The sequence below is a fragment of the Herpailurus yagouaroundi genome, unplaced genomic scaffold (genome assembly GCF_014898765.1).
Source record: "Herpailurus yagouaroundi ecotype Mexico unplaced genomic scaffold, PumYag 163, whole genome shotgun sequence".
Lineage (NCBI taxonomy): Eukaryota > Metazoa > Chordata > Mammalia > Carnivora > Felidae > Herpailurus > Herpailurus yagouaroundi.
The window spans coordinates 64,211,493-64,230,963 of NW_024412404.1; positions in this window are offsets into that span (position 1 = coordinate 64,211,493).

Sequence of the window (19,471 nt, forward strand, 5' to 3'; positions counted from 1 at the left end):
AGCCGTGCCATCAGTGGACGGCCCTGTGTCCTGGCTTGACTGGGACCACTCGGGTTGATGCTTCTTGTCCAGTGTAATTATCCACAGAGACCATCCTCACTGTCCGAGTGTCCTGGTTTGACAATAAATTATATGGCTTCCCTCTGTAGGAAAGGGCACAAGTGGAAGGTGATATGTCTGGGGACATCTTGTATGTGGAAGACGAGCTGACCCTCCGATCCAGCGATTCTGCTCCTAGGTGCGTACCCCGGAGTATTCCCCCAACACGTGCACTGGACACTTTTAGAAGGACGTCAGCTGCATCCTTGTTCCTACGAACTAATAATAGACCAACTTCCATACCTTCCACAGAGAAATGCATAAACTAATTATTATGTGGTTATGTAATAGAATGACACGTGCGTTAGAATGGACTAAAACTACATGTATGAATCTTGAAAACACGGTAAGTGAAAAACCAAGTTGTAAAAGAGTCTTCGGTGTATTTTCCCGTTTACTCAGACTTCAAGAAAGCATACATATTGTTCGTGGATCTACCCATGCATGTACATATACATAAATTTGACCAGGATGGATGGATACCCGGCAGTTTCAAGGGCGTGTTCACCCTTAGGCGAGAGAGGGCAGTTGTGGTGGGACTGAAGGCCTTACCTGTGTCTAGAAAGGTTTATTTTATGAAAACTTAAGATTGGAAGTAAATACGGCCAAATTTTGCATTCCTTAATATCTTTGTGGCACCTCAATGGGCATCTGCTACATTATCCCTAGCTCCATGCTGTATGTTTGAAGTACTTCATAATTAAAAGTGCAAAAACAATTAAAAAGATAAGAGTAGATATTAATAATTCAGAAAACAAAAAAACACTGATAAGTCAAAGGTTCGCGTGACAAACATTAGAAGAGGAACCTCCTAAAATAGACAGAATCCTAGATAGCATAATAAGGAAGAAAAGGGAAGAAATATAAACAGCGATTTTTATAGATTGCAGAAGCTTGGGGGCGCCTGGGTGGCGCAGTCGGTTAAGCGTCCGACTTCAGCCAGGTCACGATCTCACGGTCCGTGAGTTCGAGCCCCGCGTCGGGCTCTGGGCTGATGGCTCGGAGCCTGGAGCCTGTTTCCTATTCTGTGTCTCCCTCTCTCTCTGTCCCTACCCCATTCATGCTCTGTCTCTCTCTGTCCCCAAAATAAATAAAAAACGTTGAAAAAAAAATTAAAAAAAAAAAAAAGATTGCAGAAGCTTGTCTACACAGATCCATGCTGAAGAATTCAAACATCTCAGTAAGATAAATGTAGTTTTAGAAAAATAGGAAGTAACAAAACGGAATTGCCCCATAGTAACAGAAGGCGTTAGAAGAAAGTTACCTCAGTCTTGCTCATTCTGCTGACGGGGTGCTGGGAATCTGCTTGTCGCCGGTCGCTTCCTGAGGTGCTTGGGTCCGCCTTGTATACCGAGCAGGTGAGCTCCGTAGTCCTGTGGCTGGCTCACCATGGTGTCATGCTTAGGGTCAGAAATAGACGAGTTCCAATTTGAAGGTTCGCATGCGGCCTATGAATTGTTCTTAAAATACTTTGTGCCAGGCTGACACTGCCCACTGCACAGGGCCTCCCGGCCCCCCGAAGCCCTGGCCCCTCCTCTCGCTTCCCTGTGGGGATCCCCCCAACCCAGCAGTTAAGGTCTCCCTGCCTCCTCTGCCCTCCACCGCCCCCTGATTGCCCTGGGCCTGTTCTGTACCAGGCGCTACCTTCTATGTGCATGGATATCACCCTGCCTGGCTACAGAACACATTTCAGACCTTAGGAGCAGCAAGCGACTGCTGGATTCATTTTATAAGAAGGCAATAACCTTCAGAGCTAAATCCACAAAAAATTACACAGACACACACATGCTCACAAAGACGCACACACACACACAAATAAAACTATTGATCACTTTTACTTTTGACTATAGGCACAAAAATGCTTTAAAAAGGTCAAATTAAGTATACTCATAGAATAGCAGTGTGCATTTCCTAGATTTTATATAGATGGAATCATAGCGTACATAACTATTTTTGGTCTGCCTTCCTTTCTTTCCTCAGAGTAATTATTCTGAGATCTTTCTATGTCGTGCTGTGTGTAGATATCATATTCCTTACTGAGTAATATTCTTTGTAGGAAAGTTATTTGGGGGGGGCGGGGTTGGAGGACTAAACACAACTATTCCGTAGTTCACCTGGTAGAAAGGACATACAAGAATCATACGGAAAATTTTGAAAAGGAAAAAAACATTAGTGGACAATATTAAAACCTATTATTGAGATGCAGTGATTAAAATGGGGTAAAAGACTCAGAAAAACAGAGCATCAATGGCAGAGAATAAAATCTATAGAGACAGAGGGAAATCTAGAATTTAAAAAGGACAAAGGAATTTTAAATCAACAGGTAAAGGATAGTTTATTTGATAAATGCCCTTGTGAAAACTAGTTAACTGAGGTTAACATATATATAAGATTTTATATATACATATATAAATATATATGATTATATATATATATGATTATATATATATAAGATTATACATATATGATTTTATGTATATATATATATATAATCAATCTCCAGCATAATTACCAACAGCAAAACTATAAAAGTATCACACGAGAAATATTTTTATAACCTAAGGCATCTGAGGACTTTCTAAATATTTAGCCAATGGCAGAAACCAGATAGGAGAGTAAAAGGAGGCATAACTGCATAAAAATTAAAAACGAGAGACTCTTTGACAAACTAGGAAAGGCCAAAGGCAGGTGACCAGGAACGGCTAACATAATTAATATGTAAAGATCTCTTCAAAATTAAGCTAAAAACCCACACATTTCCAAGCTGAAAGTGAACCGCAAAGGAAACTCACAGAAGAAATGGAAACGCACAAATGAGATGAAGGTTGCTCGAATGTACTGCTGATGAATCAATCTTGCGGGCCAGGGTGAGGGGTTCGGATTTCATGTCTGGGGAGATGCCAGGCTATTAAGGGATTTAGCAGGGTCAGGGGGCACCTGAGGGACAGTGGGTCACTGCAGTGGCAGGCATGGGCAAGAAAGGAAGCAAGACGTTAGCTGGGGGGCTCTTGCTGTAACCCAATCAAGACGTATGAGGTCGGGGGCTGGGCCGAGGTGGTGGCAGCTAAAATGGATGAAAACCGACTCATTCAGAATGTATTTGGAGGACATCAGAGGGCTTGGTCATGACTAGTCTTGGCATAGGAGAAGCTGGTCGTCACCATGACCACAGCCTCAGTTTGCCCAAAAGAGAAGGCTCTGGTAGTCTCCTGACTCCGCCCGCCCTGCGGCCAGTGACCTTGTCCTCTGGAGGTCTCCCCTGCCCTCAACAGCTGCAGGTGGATAGCAGGTGGATGACCCGTGAGTACCATTGGCTGGGCTTGTGCTGAGGGAAATATCCTTAAAATCTTCAGACCGAAAACGGGGAGGTGTGTGGGACATTTGGCCATTCTTATTTCATAATAAAGTTTGGAAATTTCAGAACAGGTAACATTCATTTATTCATTTCCCTCAATAGCCAGCTCCTACACGTTTATCAGATGCCAGGCACTGTTCAATACTATAGGAATGAAAGGCAGGCTTGTAGCTAGGGCCCATGCCTCCCAGAACCCTCCTGACTACAGGGCAAAGTCATGCAGACAACCAAGTGCCCCACAGCCTGGGAGCATCTGGGTGGGTCCACGGAAGGCCTGGTATGTGAGACTCCAGCAGTGCCTGCTGAGAACTTGTCCAGGTGGGCTCTGTGCGGAGACCCCCTCCCAGAGGGGCCTGTCGAATCTTCGCATCAACCAGCAGTGGGACTGCTGTCATGACACTGATTCAGAGGAGATGGGGAGGAGGTCACAAGGGAGGTCCTCAGTGACATGGCCGAGGTTGAGTTTTAGAGCCTGATGTCAACACCCAGACTCACCACGCTCTCTGCCCGCTTACCCACACTCTACCCAGGAATCTTCCCTTGAACAAAGGCCAAGGGTTCCCAAGATGGACCAGAGGTTGGGCATTCCAGACCGCACTGCAATTGCAGATGACCAAGTGGAGAGCAGCAGAGGACGTTTGGGGACTGTCCCGGGGTGGTGTGGTCGGCCCCCAGCACGTGGGGAGGAAAAGCAGCGATGGTGTCCGTGGAGGGGGGGATGCTCATGGAGCTGGGGACAGGGAGTGGGGGACACGGAACCAGCAACGGGGCACAGAAGGTGGGACCTGCCCACCAGGCACTCAGGGCTAGGTGCGCTCCTCAGCAACAGCCTGCTCCCGAGCGATGCCCTGGACTGGAACCAGAGAGGAGGAACAAAAGACATCACACAGCAAGGCTTCCTTCATGAGTGGGGGCAGGGACAGAAAAAGACAGGGAGGGAGGGAGGGGAGGAAACTTCCGGAATGTAGCAAACATTTGTTCAATCCTCTGCGGGAGGGGAAAAAAAAAAAAAGCCAAACCAAATGAGCATATAATATTGATGAATGTCTCTTGGGCCAAAGTCACACCTAAGCCCATATGTTTTAGCAGATTAAGAGGTAAATAATTTCCTGCAGGTAGAGTGGCACCACATCCGAGCACCTCTGTCAATGAGAAATCTTGGTCCCTCAACTACGGATCTCCGTGGGAATAGGCTAGTTCATGCTTTCCCTTGAATAGAGCTCCCGGCGTGATTTTCAAGGCGAGCGCCGTCTGCCTTGTGCTAAAACCTGCAGACTCTCTGGAAGGATTGGACGCCATCCGTGTGCTTCCGCGTTGGCTTAAAATCCACCCCTGACCTCCAGGGCTGATAAGACAGAGCTTTTTCCGTAGGAAGAAACACACCGCCGAGGATTGTCTCATATGCATAAAAAGAGACGTGCAAAGGTTACATCCTGAACTTGAAGGGCCCGTTCACGTTCCTGCCAAGAAAACATTAATTTATGTAAAGAAGCCTGGCTCAGCCCCCAAATGGTTAACTTTCCCCGGTCGCGTTTCCTGTTCGTTAGCTGCGAATCTATCTCCAAGTGCAGAGGCCATCAAATCTGGCCACCAGGGGCCTCCGCGTCGACTCACACGGGTCCGGGGATCGCTCCGCTCTTGTGGAAAATATCTCAGAAATCCCCGAGCTGAGCATTTTGATCTCCCGCGCGGGGTGAGCGCCGCTGAGAAGGCTGGAGAGAGAAGAGAGCACTTTCCTCGCATAATTTCATTTGTCAGGAGAATCTTGCGGCTGACATTGGAAGAGTGATTTAATTGATTTTAATCATACACCTGAGAGCGGGAAATTGAGCCCTCTGTCCTGAAAAATAATTCTAGGCTTCCACCAGAATATCTAATTTGTAGCTAATAGTTTTTTTCTTGAAGTTTTGTTGTGAAGTTTGGAAAACACAGATCAAGGGTGTCAGTGGATGGCCGCCCGTAGCCCCAGAGCCTGGGAGCACCCGGGTGCTCCCTGCAGCTGCGGCTGCGGCTGCGGGTTCCGCGGGTTGGGCCACGTGGCTGCCAGCAGCGAGCACCTTCCTGGAGGACCTGATGCTCCCGGTGTCCTGTGTCCCGGGAGGGGGGCTGCGGGCACCGGCGCTGGGTGGGCCAGTCGTGCCCCTGGCCTCTGACCCCTCATTAGAGACACCATCTAGGACCCCAAGGTTTGGGGGGACCACGTGCGGTGGTGGCCTTGACTGGAACCTGGGAGGGGGCGGGGACCACCGCGGTTTCTTCCAAGGAAGCTTTCACCCGAAATGGATAAACGTGAAAAATAAATGAGGGTTGTTTTCATCTTCCTAAATTTAATCCACCATAAGGAAATATTATTGCACAACAAGAGCTTCTGGGTTGAAATGAGTTTATCTGCAGAAGAGAAGTTAGATTAGCTTTGCATGGCAGAGAGCCAGAGCATTTTATATCTGCTTCCCGGGAAAACCTCTGTGACCTTCCGGTACTATTATTAGCTATTATTCAGATGGGACCACGGTCAGCAAAAGCGTGCGCATCCCCTAAAATGCATGCACGCTGAAACAGCCCTGCAATGCATCAGCAAGCGGAGATGGGCCGCGTCAGTGTGAATCCGCTTGGGACCCGCAGGGAAAAACCTAAGGAGCACCCGGCAGGGGGTGCTCCGGAAATAACCCGCCGGATGTTTGCCCTACAGGGACACGTCTCAGCTCAGCGGAATGCTTGGTTCCCAGAAAACCTGAAGACACATGGGCTCTCGTCACATGGAACCGGAGGCCATTAGGGTGCACGTACGGCGTGGATACGTGATGGAATCCGCTGCCGGCGCACCCCTCCCCCCACCTACCCGTGTGTGTCACCGTATCCGATTCAAGTAAAACCGTGCACTTCCGTGTACGTCTCTAGTTCATCAACAGAGAGGCCAGGGAAATATTAAAGAGGCCGTTAAGTATTATGCACGTCCGGCAGTCTGAGAAACAACATGTCTTGTAATACACAGTTTGTGGAATTGTGTTTTGCTTCACCAAAAAATGTGCTCCTCAGACTCCAAGGAGAAATGACAACAGACTGCAGGGAAGCAGCAGGGAAGCCCGCCTCTCATTTCGGAGATGAGGGGATTTCTCAAGCCCTCGCTGGCCCTCTTGCCTGGTTCATGGCTCCCATAGCCTGGATCATGGCTTTGGGCTTAATTTGCCTGTGACCTTGAACGTGTCACATGTCTTATCTTTCTCATTTTTATTTTAATTATTTTTAAAAATTATTTATTTTTAGAGGGAGAGGATGAGCTGGGGAGGGGCAGAGAGGGAGGGAGACAGAGAAAATCCTAAGCAGGCTCCACACTGTCAGCACAGAGCCCGACATGGGGCTCGATCTCCCAAACCGCGAGATCACGACCCGAACCGAGTTGGACGCTTAACTGACTGAGCCTCCCAGGCGCCCCTGTTTTTCTGATTTTTAAAATGGGTCTAGCACATGCCCTCCCTGCTGCCTTGGGATGACAGCTGTGAATAATATCATAGACATGAACAGAGAGCCTCTCGAAAATGGTAGGAAATTAAACTCTTAGCTTTCTTCACAGATCTGGGACATACTGGTGCATTTATGCTTTAAGCATCCAAGAGCCTTCAAGTCTACAGGTAGGCATATCTGTCCTGTGCTTATCGGGGGCTCTAGATGACAGTCACGAGTGAGCAAGCTACCAGAATCACTGATCGTGTAGAAGTAGATTAAATTGAATGCCTGGTTTTGAATTTAAAGTTGGCCATCTGCTGATTCTGCAGGGAAAGGTACTGTCTTGTTCCCCTGAGCCTTAGTCTTCCCATCTGGCAAGTGGGAGACACCTCATCGTTTCACATTCTTGAAGCCTAGGAAGGATGGAGAGAGAAAGCTCTGAGCGCTAGCCAAATGGGGGCTGTTGCACCTGTCAGGTCGGACACCCCGAGATCTCCCCAGGGGGGCTTTACCCAGAATTCCAGGACTGGGGTCAACAGAGCCAGCACTGTGGACTAGGGAGGCCATCCCTTGACGCGGGCTGCAATGTCACCCATGGCTGGCATGGTGCCCTGGACCCCAGCACCCGCTGGCCTGATAAGGTCAAGGCAATGGAGATCAGTGGCAAATGTAAGTCCTGAGAGCACAGCTGGCGATTCCTGGAGGACGGGCCCTGCTGGCAGCAGGAGAGACGGCACCTGTGAACTAGCAGCGAGGTTGGTCTAGAAAGAAATGACACATGAGCCAGCGGCTGAGCCGCTCACGCTGACGTGGTGGGGAGTTGGAGGTCGACCTTTGAACCGCATCAGTCGGATGCTCTGTCTTCTCAGGCCTGAAACCGACGGAGCGCCAAGTACTTTAAAATGCTGCCCTTTAGAACATTTCCAGTTTCCCAAGGGCATCAGCAGCAGAAGCCCACACATCTGGGCAAAGCTGGAGAGTTTACAAAGGCCCTTGATAAACATCACCACATTTAACTTTCTCGGGGACCCTCAAACTCAATATTTAATAAGCTAACATGGGCATATTGGGTCTCGGTAAATTCACATTCAGGAGCAGAATCAGGCAAATTAAATATGTGAGAGCAGTCATTAATCTGCGTATTATACACACATACATGTTCTTCAGTATATACTTTATAACTGTTTTTAATCTTTTTGACATCACTGCCCACTGTGTGTGTGTGTGTATCCCTAATTAAGAAAAGTTTCACAGAATACTACTTATCTCTAGTATTAGCCAAGATCCTTAATAATTTCTATTTTATTCAATTTGGTTTCATTTCTTTAACAAGGGCTGGGTGCAGGTCTAACTGGTTTCTTGACCACACAGCAGGACAAGATTTTAAGTCTCTAGATCTTTTACATTTTCAAAACCTTGACCCGAATATGAATAGATTTGCTTGTGAAATTTTATCAGCAGGAAAGAAACTAGCTGTGAATGTCAAGGACCTCAGAGTTTTCATCAGCCCTATCTGCCTGCAGCCCCGGAAGCAGATGGAACATATTGGTAAGTGGGGCCCCGAGGTTGGTAGGACAGCGGTGGTGTGCCGGCTACCAACAGCCCATCCGCCTTTGAATACCTCTTACCAGTTATCATGACAGTATTTGCATTATTTTATGTCCCTCTCTCATATTTAAAGATGTTAAAAGTATGAGCGTCTTTACTGAAATGGGAACGCTTGCCAGCAGGATAATTCTTTATAAAAATCCTTCTCCCCTGCAAAAAACAAAGAAATGTCTGTTCTCATGACGATTTGTTTATTGGTAACCTGTTTTACTGAGTATATGAACTTTTCTGGGTAATTACCGTGTGAACAAACAGCACATATTTACTGAGGACCTTTGCTCCCTGGTAAATAATGAGGTCTTGGCACACCTGCTGGTGTGATTTATCGTCACGGGCTCGTTCACGCACACAGCGCGTGGGCTAGGACGTGCATAGCACATCCTGCTGCTTCGTCTCCTTTCCTGCCTCCCTCCTCCTCCTCCTCTTTATTTATTTATTTATTTATGTTTTAAATAATTATACATAGGTAATTACATAATGTAGATATAATATAAATATAGTACGTGACGTAGACGGGTAGTTACAAAATGCATAGAGCCATTTCACATACCCTTCATCTCATTCCCTCCGGTGGTTATGTTACATCCCACATAACTATAGTACAATATTAAAACCACGACACTGGCAATATAATCAACATAATCCATAACTTTTTTTTCAGATTTCATCAGTTTTACATGGACTCGTGTGTGTGTGGGGGGGTGAGTAGAGTTCTCTGCCATCGTCTCTGTGCACAGACTCACATAAGCAGCCATCAGCACAGTCAGGATTCAGAACTGTTCCAGGCTCCCTGCCCCCCCTTTTATAGCTCCACCCTCCCCCCAATCTCTAACCCTGGCAAGCACCACTCTCATCTCCATCCCCATAATTTCGTTATTTCAAGCATGTTAGATGAATGGAACCATCCTGTCAGAGACCTGACATTGGCTCGTTTCACACAATTTCCTTGAGACACATCCAAGGTGCTGTGTACATCCAACCTGATTCCTTTTTTCCTGCCGAGTAGTATTCCACGCACCCACTTTGTGTAGCCATTCACCCGCTCAAGGACAACCGGGCCATTGCCAGCTTTGTGCTTCTACAAGTAAATCTGCTATAAACATTTGTGTGCAGGCTTTGGCACCAATGTAACGTCTTCATTTCTCTGCGATAATGACCAGGAGCCCAACTGGTGGATTGGATCATAACTGCAAGCTTACATTTTAATAAATTGCCAGACTATTTCTCAGAGTGGCTGCACCATTTTATTCTCCCTTGAGTGGTCCATTGGCTCATTGTCTGTGCCAGTGTTCAACATCATCACTATCTTCTTATGTTAACATTCTGATAGGGATTTAGTGTTGCTTCATTGTGGTTTTAATTTGGATCTCCCTAATAGCTAATAATGAATCCAGCCGTTTCTTTCTAACCTGACCAAATAATTGAGCTTGTTTATAAATTATGAAAACCTCAGTCACCCTTCTCTCCCCAAGGACCTTTATTCTATGTATTCTTTGCCTATGGGACGGGGGAGGCGGGACGCTCTTGAACTCTTCCTCATCGTGTGGACATGAGTCCCTCTCTGAGCCCAGCTCTCAGGTGATCCCAGCCAGGGAGGAGCAAAGACACGGCCAAGGTGACTTGGCAAACATGTTCACACCTGAGCCTCAGATGAGCAGAGGAGCTGTCCATGAATGTGAAGTGACCCCAAGCATGGAGGTGGCGGCCGGGGCAGGAACGCCATGCTTCGCAAGATCATGAACGGTCAGCCTCCCTCTGCCCCTTGTCCTGTATCTTTACGTCTCTCCTTCCTTCTCTCCTTCCTTTTTTTTTTTTTTTTTTTTTTTTTGCAGTCTCTCCAATGTTGTCCCACTTTTTCCTTCTATTCTTGGTAAATGGCAAATGTTCACAACCCAACTAAAACGCCACCAGAATAAACCTCGTGTTTGCTCTTTGGACAATATTCAATAAATGATAGGGAGCTGCAAATGTCACCGATGTGGGAACTGTAAGTGCTTTGTCTGTAAGTCTTTGAGCAAAGACCCGTTGCTGAGGCAGTGGCTAGGTAAGCCCCAAGGATAAGTCCCTTTTAATGTGGGGTGAGGTGGTTTTCCACACCAGGCTGGCCCTGGACACTGTGCAGAGCGACAGGCCTGGGCTTCCCCGCTTTTCCGGAACTGTCTCTTCAGAATGGGCCTGCCCCCTGCTTTCTCTAAAAATAGATTGGTTCAGGCCTATTTTCAAAAACCCTGCCAAAAAACTGAACTAGAAAACTGCCGTGTTCATCTCCGGAGACCAAACTTGGACCATTAAATTCACTTCATCTGTGATTTCGGTAACCTGAACCCCAGAAGGAGGTCCTTTGATGTAAAATGTGAGGACGAGAATCAGTTGTACCTACCGGCTCCATTTAAAGTGTGCCGTAAACAGGGACTGTCCTATAGGAAGGGTGACACTCACCTCTTGTCATACAGCCCCCCCCAGCATCATCACCCTAACTGCTCACTGCAGCATGCCTGTCCCCCAGGACTTTAGCCTGCAGCAGGAAGTGGGAAATTCGTCTGCATTTCTTATTTTCTGTAGAAGAGCTCTTGCTCTCCGTGTGGCACAGGAGACATTGTTTATGCTGCCTCAGCACAGAGCCCCTCTTCGGAGTGGGGCCAGATCCCAAACACACCCTGTGTCCAGCAGATCCCCCACTCAGGCAACTCACTGCTTCACCACCATAATCCTGTTAAGTGTTTTTGGTTGTTGTTCACTTTCAGAGAGGTATTTTCTGCCCAGTGGTCCTTTTATGGCTCCACATAGTTCCTCCTGTTAAGGAAGGAGAAGGAGAAGGAGAAGAAGAAGAAGGAGAAGGAGAAGGAGAAGGAGAAGGAGAAGGAGAAGGAGGGGCAGAGGCAGACAGAGGCAGAAGAAGAGAAAGAAAGAAAGAAAGAAACAAAGAAACAAAGAAAGAAAGAGGAAGAAGGAAAGAAAGAAGAAGGAAAGAAAGAAAGAAAAAGAAAGAAGAAAGGAAGGAAGGAAGGAAGGAAAGAAAGAAAGAAAGAAAGAAAGAAAGAAAGAAAGAGAAAACAAACAACAGCTGATAGGTGCACAGCAAACAGAATTCATGATTAATGAAACGGTGATGACAAACACGTAATGTGGTTTCTTTTTCTTTGTGCCCCATGCACTTTGGCATCTGCTTGTTCCACGTGGGTTGGGGTCCCTTCTCTGCTTTGCAGGTTGTCCAGAGCCACATCCAGAACAAGGAAGGCCACCTGGCGTCAGGCTCAGACTGACGCTAACAGTGTAGATACAAGGAACTCAGAAATCGGCCTCCCTAATTCAAGATATGCTCTCCTTCTGGAACGATTTCACTTTTCACCAAGGCAGGGTTTGAAAAGAGCTTTTGCTCTTACTTTAAAAGCATTTTTTTAGTTTTTAATTTTTTTTAATTAATTAATTTATTTATTTATTTTACTTTAAAGAGAAAGAGCTCAAGCAGAGGAGGGAGGGAAGGAGAGAGAGAGAGAGAGAGAGAGAGAGAGAGAGAGAGAGAGTCTCAAGCAGGCTCTATGCTCAGCATGGAGCCTGATGTAAGGCTCAGTCCCACACACTGTGAGATCATGACCTGAGTTGAAATCAAGAGTCAGACACGCAACCAACTGAGCCACCCAGGTGTCCCCATTGTTGTTTTTAATGATCCTAATTATTTCTTCAGCATGGGCAAAGGGGGCTGTCACCCCCCTGCACCGGGAGAACACTGTTGTCCCCAATGCAGAACTGGGGTTTTCTGCACTTGTAAGACGGAAGACTGTCTGCCTGGCCACCCAGGCTGCAGGGCAAGGATTTGATGAAATTCACCACAAGGCAGAAACTCTTGGTGGTAACGCACATGTGGCTTCAAGGTAAATGTTAACATATCCAAACAGCAATTGAAAAAGAAAATGTCTAAATAAATGTATAGCCCTGGAGACAAAAAAGGGCAGGAGAGGGTGCATGAGTTATTCTGTGGGTGACCCAGGTACTGGAGACAAATGAATTCTGGCAAAGGAGGGCATGACAGTTTGCTTTCATTCTGGAAGGAAGAGAAGGGACGTTATGAACTCCCTCACGTATTCTCTTTGCTTCCAAGTGATGTCACTGGGACATGTGTCTCAGGTTGAGGACTGGGAAGCAGACAGACAGGTTTTGATGTCCTCTTGGGCTGCCCAAGGAGACAGGCTGCCTGTGAGGGGTGGGGACACCACAGAAGGGGATTATGTGTACCGGCTTCCCTCTCCCCTGTGGGTCTTCTTGGGATATTGCCTTTCTGTACCAGGTTCTAGTTCTGAAATGGAGACCCTGAGATCCCAGCAAGGACTGTTGGGACCCAGGTGAGCCTATGTCAACTCAAGAGTCCCCTGCCCTTGGGAAGGGCTCCCAGAAGAAGGGCCTGCCTGGGGAACAAGCTTGGTGAGGCTTGAATGTGGTCTTCCTGGGACAGCCTTTGGTTTCTTAAAATCCATCATGGAAGAGAGGAGCCATTTTAAATTTTTTTTAATGTTTTTTTTTTTTTTTTTTTTTTTTTTATGTTTGAGAGGGGGGCAGGAGTAGAGACAGAGAGAGAGAGAGAGACAGAGAGAGAGACAGAATCCAAAGCAGGCTCCAGGCTCCAAGCTAGCAGCCCAGAGCCTGACACGTGGCTTGAACTCACAAACCGTGAGATCATGCCCTGAGCCAGCGTCGGATGCTTAACCGACTGAGCCACCCAGGCGCCCTGAGAGGAACCATTTTAAAATAAAGAGACAGAAAGCGTTTCCTGACACTCTCCTCTGCCTTTGACAACAGAGTCCCAGCCCTTCCCCTTCCAGATGCATCACCAGGTACACGCCACCCATACTCCTGGGGGCTCAGCAGGAAGAGACGTGGCTGTATCCTCCTGGTCAGGATGTTTTAGGCTTAAACACACTAGTACCTCATGTGAGGGGTTTTGTAAGTTAAAAGCACATCTGCAAGATGCTACTGTTATTGCCACAGGGTTTCAGGAACTGGGGACTCCTTCTGCTCAGAAGAAAGCCTCGTGGACACGGATCCTGCTTTTACCTCGGTTCTCGAAGCTTGCCAATGGGTTTTCTAGTCAAGGGAGGCAGTCGGGCTTCTCCTAGTGATGGCAAGTGGCATCGAAATGATTTGTCACTAAATTCCAAGTGTAAGAGTGCAGACACAGGATTCACCTTCCCTCACCCGCAAGTGGTAGCCAGGGGACGGCCATTTAAAAAGTTGGACATAATGAGCATGGTTTACGTCAAGTGGTGGCCCCACAGCTCCACTCAGAGGGCTGGCCCTTTATTTGCAAAATCCCAGACTGAGAATTCCATTGACTTGACTCTGTCGCTGGTGGCAGGTTGCCGGCTCCCTCTGACAGTAGATAGCTACCTTTCACATTGGTGGGAAGAGCTGTCATTGGCCCTCAGACAACCCACTGAAAATGCTTCCTGTCCAGTAAGGAAGTGTGGGAGCATGGCCTGAAGGTCATTGCACATCAGTGGTTCAGTATTTCCTGGGCTGAGATGCAGCTGGGAAGAAGGCGGACAAGCCCAGGTGGTCAGGGAACATCCAGGCTCAGGGTGATCAGCGAACTTGCAGGAGAGAACTGGAGGTGGGGGCCTGTGATCCACGTTTATTCACTCAACAGTGACTGAATGCCTGTGATGGGCCGTGTTAAGTCCTCGAGTTACAGCAGTGAAAAAGATCCAAATGCTCTCTGCATCATAAGAGTGTGTGTGCCACTATGTATTCAGATATTACTCACGCAGTGTCATGAGCCATGACTATGATCTTGGTTAAGTTACACCGGAAACGTTAGTGGAAGTTCACCATGGTTCTTCACTGTGCCCTGAGCTACAGCTTTAGGGACGTTTTTGCCACGATGGGCCCTTCTTCCTGGCTGAGCAGTCGAATCTTGCCCAAATGCCGTCAGGGTAGGCTGATTGCTGTGGCTGATAACCCCAAATTTCAGCAGCGTCTTCACACGATAAATGTTTGCTTCCCACTTTTGTTGCAGTTGAATGTTGTAGGCCAGTAGATGGAGAAGACTGCTCAGTGCAGGCTTCGGGATCCAGAACATTCTATCCTGTGGTCCTGTGGACCCCACTTGCTGCACACAGGTGGGTGCCACCCCACCGCCATGACCCCATCCATTCCATTGGCCCCTTTGGTGACACGTCCCCACCTAGGAGCAACTGGAATTGGAAAATGGGGCTAGTAGTGTGCCCAGGAGGGTGAAAGAACATGGCCATTGGTGAGCTTTTTGGCCACCCTCTGCCCTTAGGACCTCTCTCTTCAATAGTGTGTTGCTTGGATGGTGTGGTTGACAACAATGCCATGTCTGTCAGTGTTGGTTTTCAAGCAAGAAACACTCATTCCTGTGGCTAAAAGTCAACATTACTCTGCTTTGTCTCCTTCCCCAAATTATCCGATAATTATTTTCTTTTTTATTTAATTTTTTTAACTTTTTTTTTAACGTTTATTTATTTTTGCGACAGAGAGAGACAGAGCATGAACGGGGGAGGGGCAGAGAGAAGGGAGACACAGAATCTGAAACAGGCTCCAGGCTCTGAGCTGTCAGCACAGAGCCCGGCACGGGGCTTGAACTCACAAACCGTGAGATCGTGACCTGAGCCGAAGTCGGACGCTTAACCGACCGAGCCCCCCAGGCACCCCATCCTGTAATTATTTTCTAAGGAGTAGCCTTGCCTTATACTTTCCTGGAGTTATAAGTTAGGTAGCATTCTTTTTTTATTTCATGTTTTAAATTTTTTTGGTCACGGGCTAAAGTATGTTCAGAGGGAAAAAAATAAGTAATTAAGACTTTCTAAACAAAATAACCATGTGCCATGGGGCTGAGATGCCTGCTTACAGGGCTGTTTTGAGACTCAAATGAAGTCACACAGGTGAAATCAGATATGATGCATGGTAGGTGCTCAGTAAACATTACTAATATTTATTCTAATTTCATAGGAACTTTCACAGAAGGGTGCTTAAGGAAAATCCGTCAGTAAGCCAACCTAACTACAATCTAAAATAGCCCATATTCTCATGTTTCTTGAGCAGCAAGGGCTAGAAGAGAGTCCTCTGAGTTGTAGGATGCTAATACAAGGCTGACAATCGAAAATGGTCTGTCACGTGTTTTCCTGATCCCGCTGTAGGTCTTGACGGGGCCCCAGGTGCCAAGATGAGAAGGTGTCATCCCTGCCCACTCTAGGTTCACGGCTCTGTGGGGACAGATGCTTCCGTGGGGCTTTCCCGAGGCTGCCGAAGCGGCCCGTGACAACAGTGCTGCCCGAGCAGCTCTCCCTGTGGGCAGTCCAGCTGTCTCTGCGTGATGCTAAGTTTTTCATTCACTCCGTATGGATGGAGACAGTATTCCTCTGAAATTTTCTGGTATGCTTTTGAATTTTAAGTCTCTTCTTCCACGGATGATAGCAGGCTTAGAGACCTCGCAGGGCCGGTTCAAGGTGAACGTGTGCCACCATGGGTAGAAGCCCTCCCATAAATAGCGGAGCAGTCTAGTAACCTGTAACTGCCGGTGTTGTTGAACGCACCATTCCAAGACAAACCCTTTATTGTCATCTTCTGTGAAAACAAACAAATAAATACAAAATATTTTCCCCTAATCTAATGGGCGGTGGAGCTGGGTAGCAAATATTCCTGATGCTAAAATGTGAAGACACTCAGTAAATAACCCTTTTCTAATCCCTTCAATCTTTTTCTAGTCCCTTCTAGAATTTTCTTTAAAAACTTTTTTTTAAATCTTTGTTTTTGAGAGAGAGACAGCATGTGAGCAGGGAAGGAGCAGAGAGAGAGGGAGACACAGAATCCGAAGCAGGCTCCAGGCTCTGACCTGTCAGCACAGAGCCTGACATGGGGCTCAAACTCACGAACTGTGAGATCATGACCTGAGCCGAAGTCGGACACTCAACTGACTGAGCCACCCAGGCATCCCTAGAACTTTCTACCTTTCTAGATGTTTCTGCTGCATTGGGGTCTAAAATATTGATGTCTCTGTTCATCCTGACCACACATGCTGCCTGATGGATGACTTTAATTATTAATGGATTGTCGGTGTCCCCTGATTAGACCCTGAATTGCTTATTTTTCAACTCTGATTGTTTTAGTTAGAAAATCAGGGGAAGCAAATATTTGGAAGTTAAGTGCAGAGGTATGACTATATTATCGGGCTATATCTCGGAAAGACAGATGAAACAAAAAAAGAGAAAGAAGTATAAAAATAGTTAAGAACAAAGCTTACTGAATTCCAAACACCTAAGGCAAATCTGTCTTTAATTTTTGAACCATCCAATTAATGTTTTTCTACTTCCCACCTTGAACTTTTTAGAAGCAGACCAGGATTCCATATCTAAGGAGACGGTAATCCAGGGTATATTTATATACAATGAAATGCATTGTTTATTTATTTATTTATTTATTTATTTTTAAATTTTTTTTTTCAACGTTTATTTATTTTTGGGACAGAGAGAGACAGAGCATGAATGGGGGAGGGGCAGAGAGAGAGGGAGACACAGAATCGGAAACAGGCTCCAGGCTCCGAGCCAGCAGCCCAGAGCCCGACGCGGGGCTCGAACTCACGGACCGCGAGATGGTGACCTGGCTGAAGTCGGACGCTTAACCGACTGCGCCACCCAGGCGCCCCGAAATGCATTGTTTAAAGAGTAAACAGAATGGTAGCTCATACATCAGAGTCCAAATTTATTCTCCATTCGAGAGTAAGAGAAAGTTTTTCCTTCCCCGTTTGCCCTTAAATTTTTGACTGAGTGATATTTGTTTCAATTCAAGATACTGTGTGGATAACAAAGCCAGAGGCAGATTATTCCACTGGCTTCTTCAGATCGATACGTTCTGCTAACACCAACCATTATTCAGCCGTCCCTGAGAAACATGATGCCCTGTCTCCTGAGCACCGCTGGTCATCCAGATGGTCATCTCCAAGGAAGCAGACACCCTGCACCAGCAACCCTTGACCTCTCCTTGTGGGGAGAGCCACTGCTGACCTTGAGGGCGAAGGCGTGCTGTGGAGGGCTAGATGCTCACAGGCCGTAAATGCCTCATGGGTGGGTCCTTGGCATTTATTTCCTCTGACATATTTGTGTTTTCCTAACCCTCATCGGCAGCAATGTTCTTGAGTTCAGAAAGAGAAAAATGTGAGGCTGGTTCTCAGAGGTCAGCCTTTACCAGAGTGGCTCTCTTGCAGCTCTAAAATTAAGAAAAAAAGAACAAGAGAAAGAGGTAAAGAGAGAAAGGAAGGAAGGAAGAGAGAGAGAGAGTTGGAGGGAGGGGAGGAGGGAAGGAAGGGAGGAAGGAAGGAAGGAAGGAAGGAAGGAAGGAAAGGTAGAAAAGAAGCAGAAACTGTTAACTCCCAATGCTGAGTCCCTCAGATATCCTCTCGCCCACCCTCCCACGGAAAGATCTGGGCCCTGGATCCTGAGAGTGGCAGCCCCTGAAGCCCACCCCACCCCTGGCCGAGTGACAGCCGCACTCTTCAGGGCAAGCTGGCAGATCTGGGCAGGGGGTGGGGAGAGGAAGCTGCCAGCCTTCTTTGCAATTCAGATGGTGATGTTCTCCTGGGCTTGTTTACCATCTGCTGGGCACTCAGACATTTCTCTATTTGGCCATTAATTAATGTCCTAACTACCAAGCCACACCAAACGTGCAGAACTGCTATTTCTGAGGCACTTGTTTACAAAGTCAGTGCAACTGCTTCTCTCTCCAAAGCTAAGACTTTTTCCTGATTGAGAATGGCCTGTTGTGCTGTGGGTTTGATGTTGTTAAGACAGATTTTTACACATTAACTCATTTCATTTCATTGCTCCAAGGTTAGTCGAATGGATAACATCTCAATGTTTATTTTCAGTGTTTTCCCTAAAAAGTAACATGGAATCTAAGCAGCGCAAAGGTCTCTTTATTCCTTTAAGGACCTGGTGATTACAGTTGAGGCTCAGGGCATAAAGACACACGCTCTTAGATTTCTAAGCCAAAGACTGATTCGCCATCTTGGTCCTGTCCCCCGAGAAGCTGGTTGGTCAAGACTTGCAGGTGTTCTACTTAAACTCACCATGTGACCTTGGGTGTATCTCAAAGCATCTCTGTATTTCAGTTTCTCTCTCTGAGATGGAATTGGAGGCAAGTGGCCTGTGAGGAAATTTCCAGCCAAAGATCATCAATATGATGATGATACCTGGGAGGAGAGGTTTTAGCAGGAAATGGGACGACATGAGGTTATGAAGGTGGAGCCCTCATGAATGGGATTAGTGTCCTTTTAAGAGTCAGGAGAGCACTTGCTTCCTCTCTATCTCTGCCACGTGAGGACACAGTAAGAAGACAGCTGTCTGCAGGCGAGGGAGAGGTTCTCACCAGACACTGACCATGCTGCACTCTGATCTTGGACTTCCAGCCTCAGAACTGTAAGAAGTTCTGTGGCTTATAGCCACCCAGTCTGTGGTACTTTGTTATAGGAGCCTGAACAGACTAAGACATCACAAAAGCAAGACGTTCATGAGGCTCGGCCTTGTGCTGGCCGGAGAAGGGAGAGAAGGTTAGTCTCTGTAGATGCCCTCAAGACTGCCTGGCACTCTTGGTAGGCTTGACTGGCCAACCAATGAGCAGACTCAAATAATCAACCCATAATATGATTACGGAATGACCTGGGAACTTTCCAGTCCATTTGGGTGCTATCCCAGCAAACCATTGAGTGGAATCTTTTGGCCAATGGGACTAGAAGTACCCAGGCATTCTTGCTTCATGGAACTTGAGGCTCAAAATCACCAGGTTCTTGTGTGAGCCATTGGTGGAGGGCATTGGCCCCAAATGAAGCAACCATTACATTTCAGGAGGTAACATTTTCCCACCTCCATTTCTTAGATTTGGAAATGTTGGACAATCCGGTTAATTTTGCTATTGTGGATTCGGTGTTTTCACATGCTACAGAGGAACAGGCTTCCC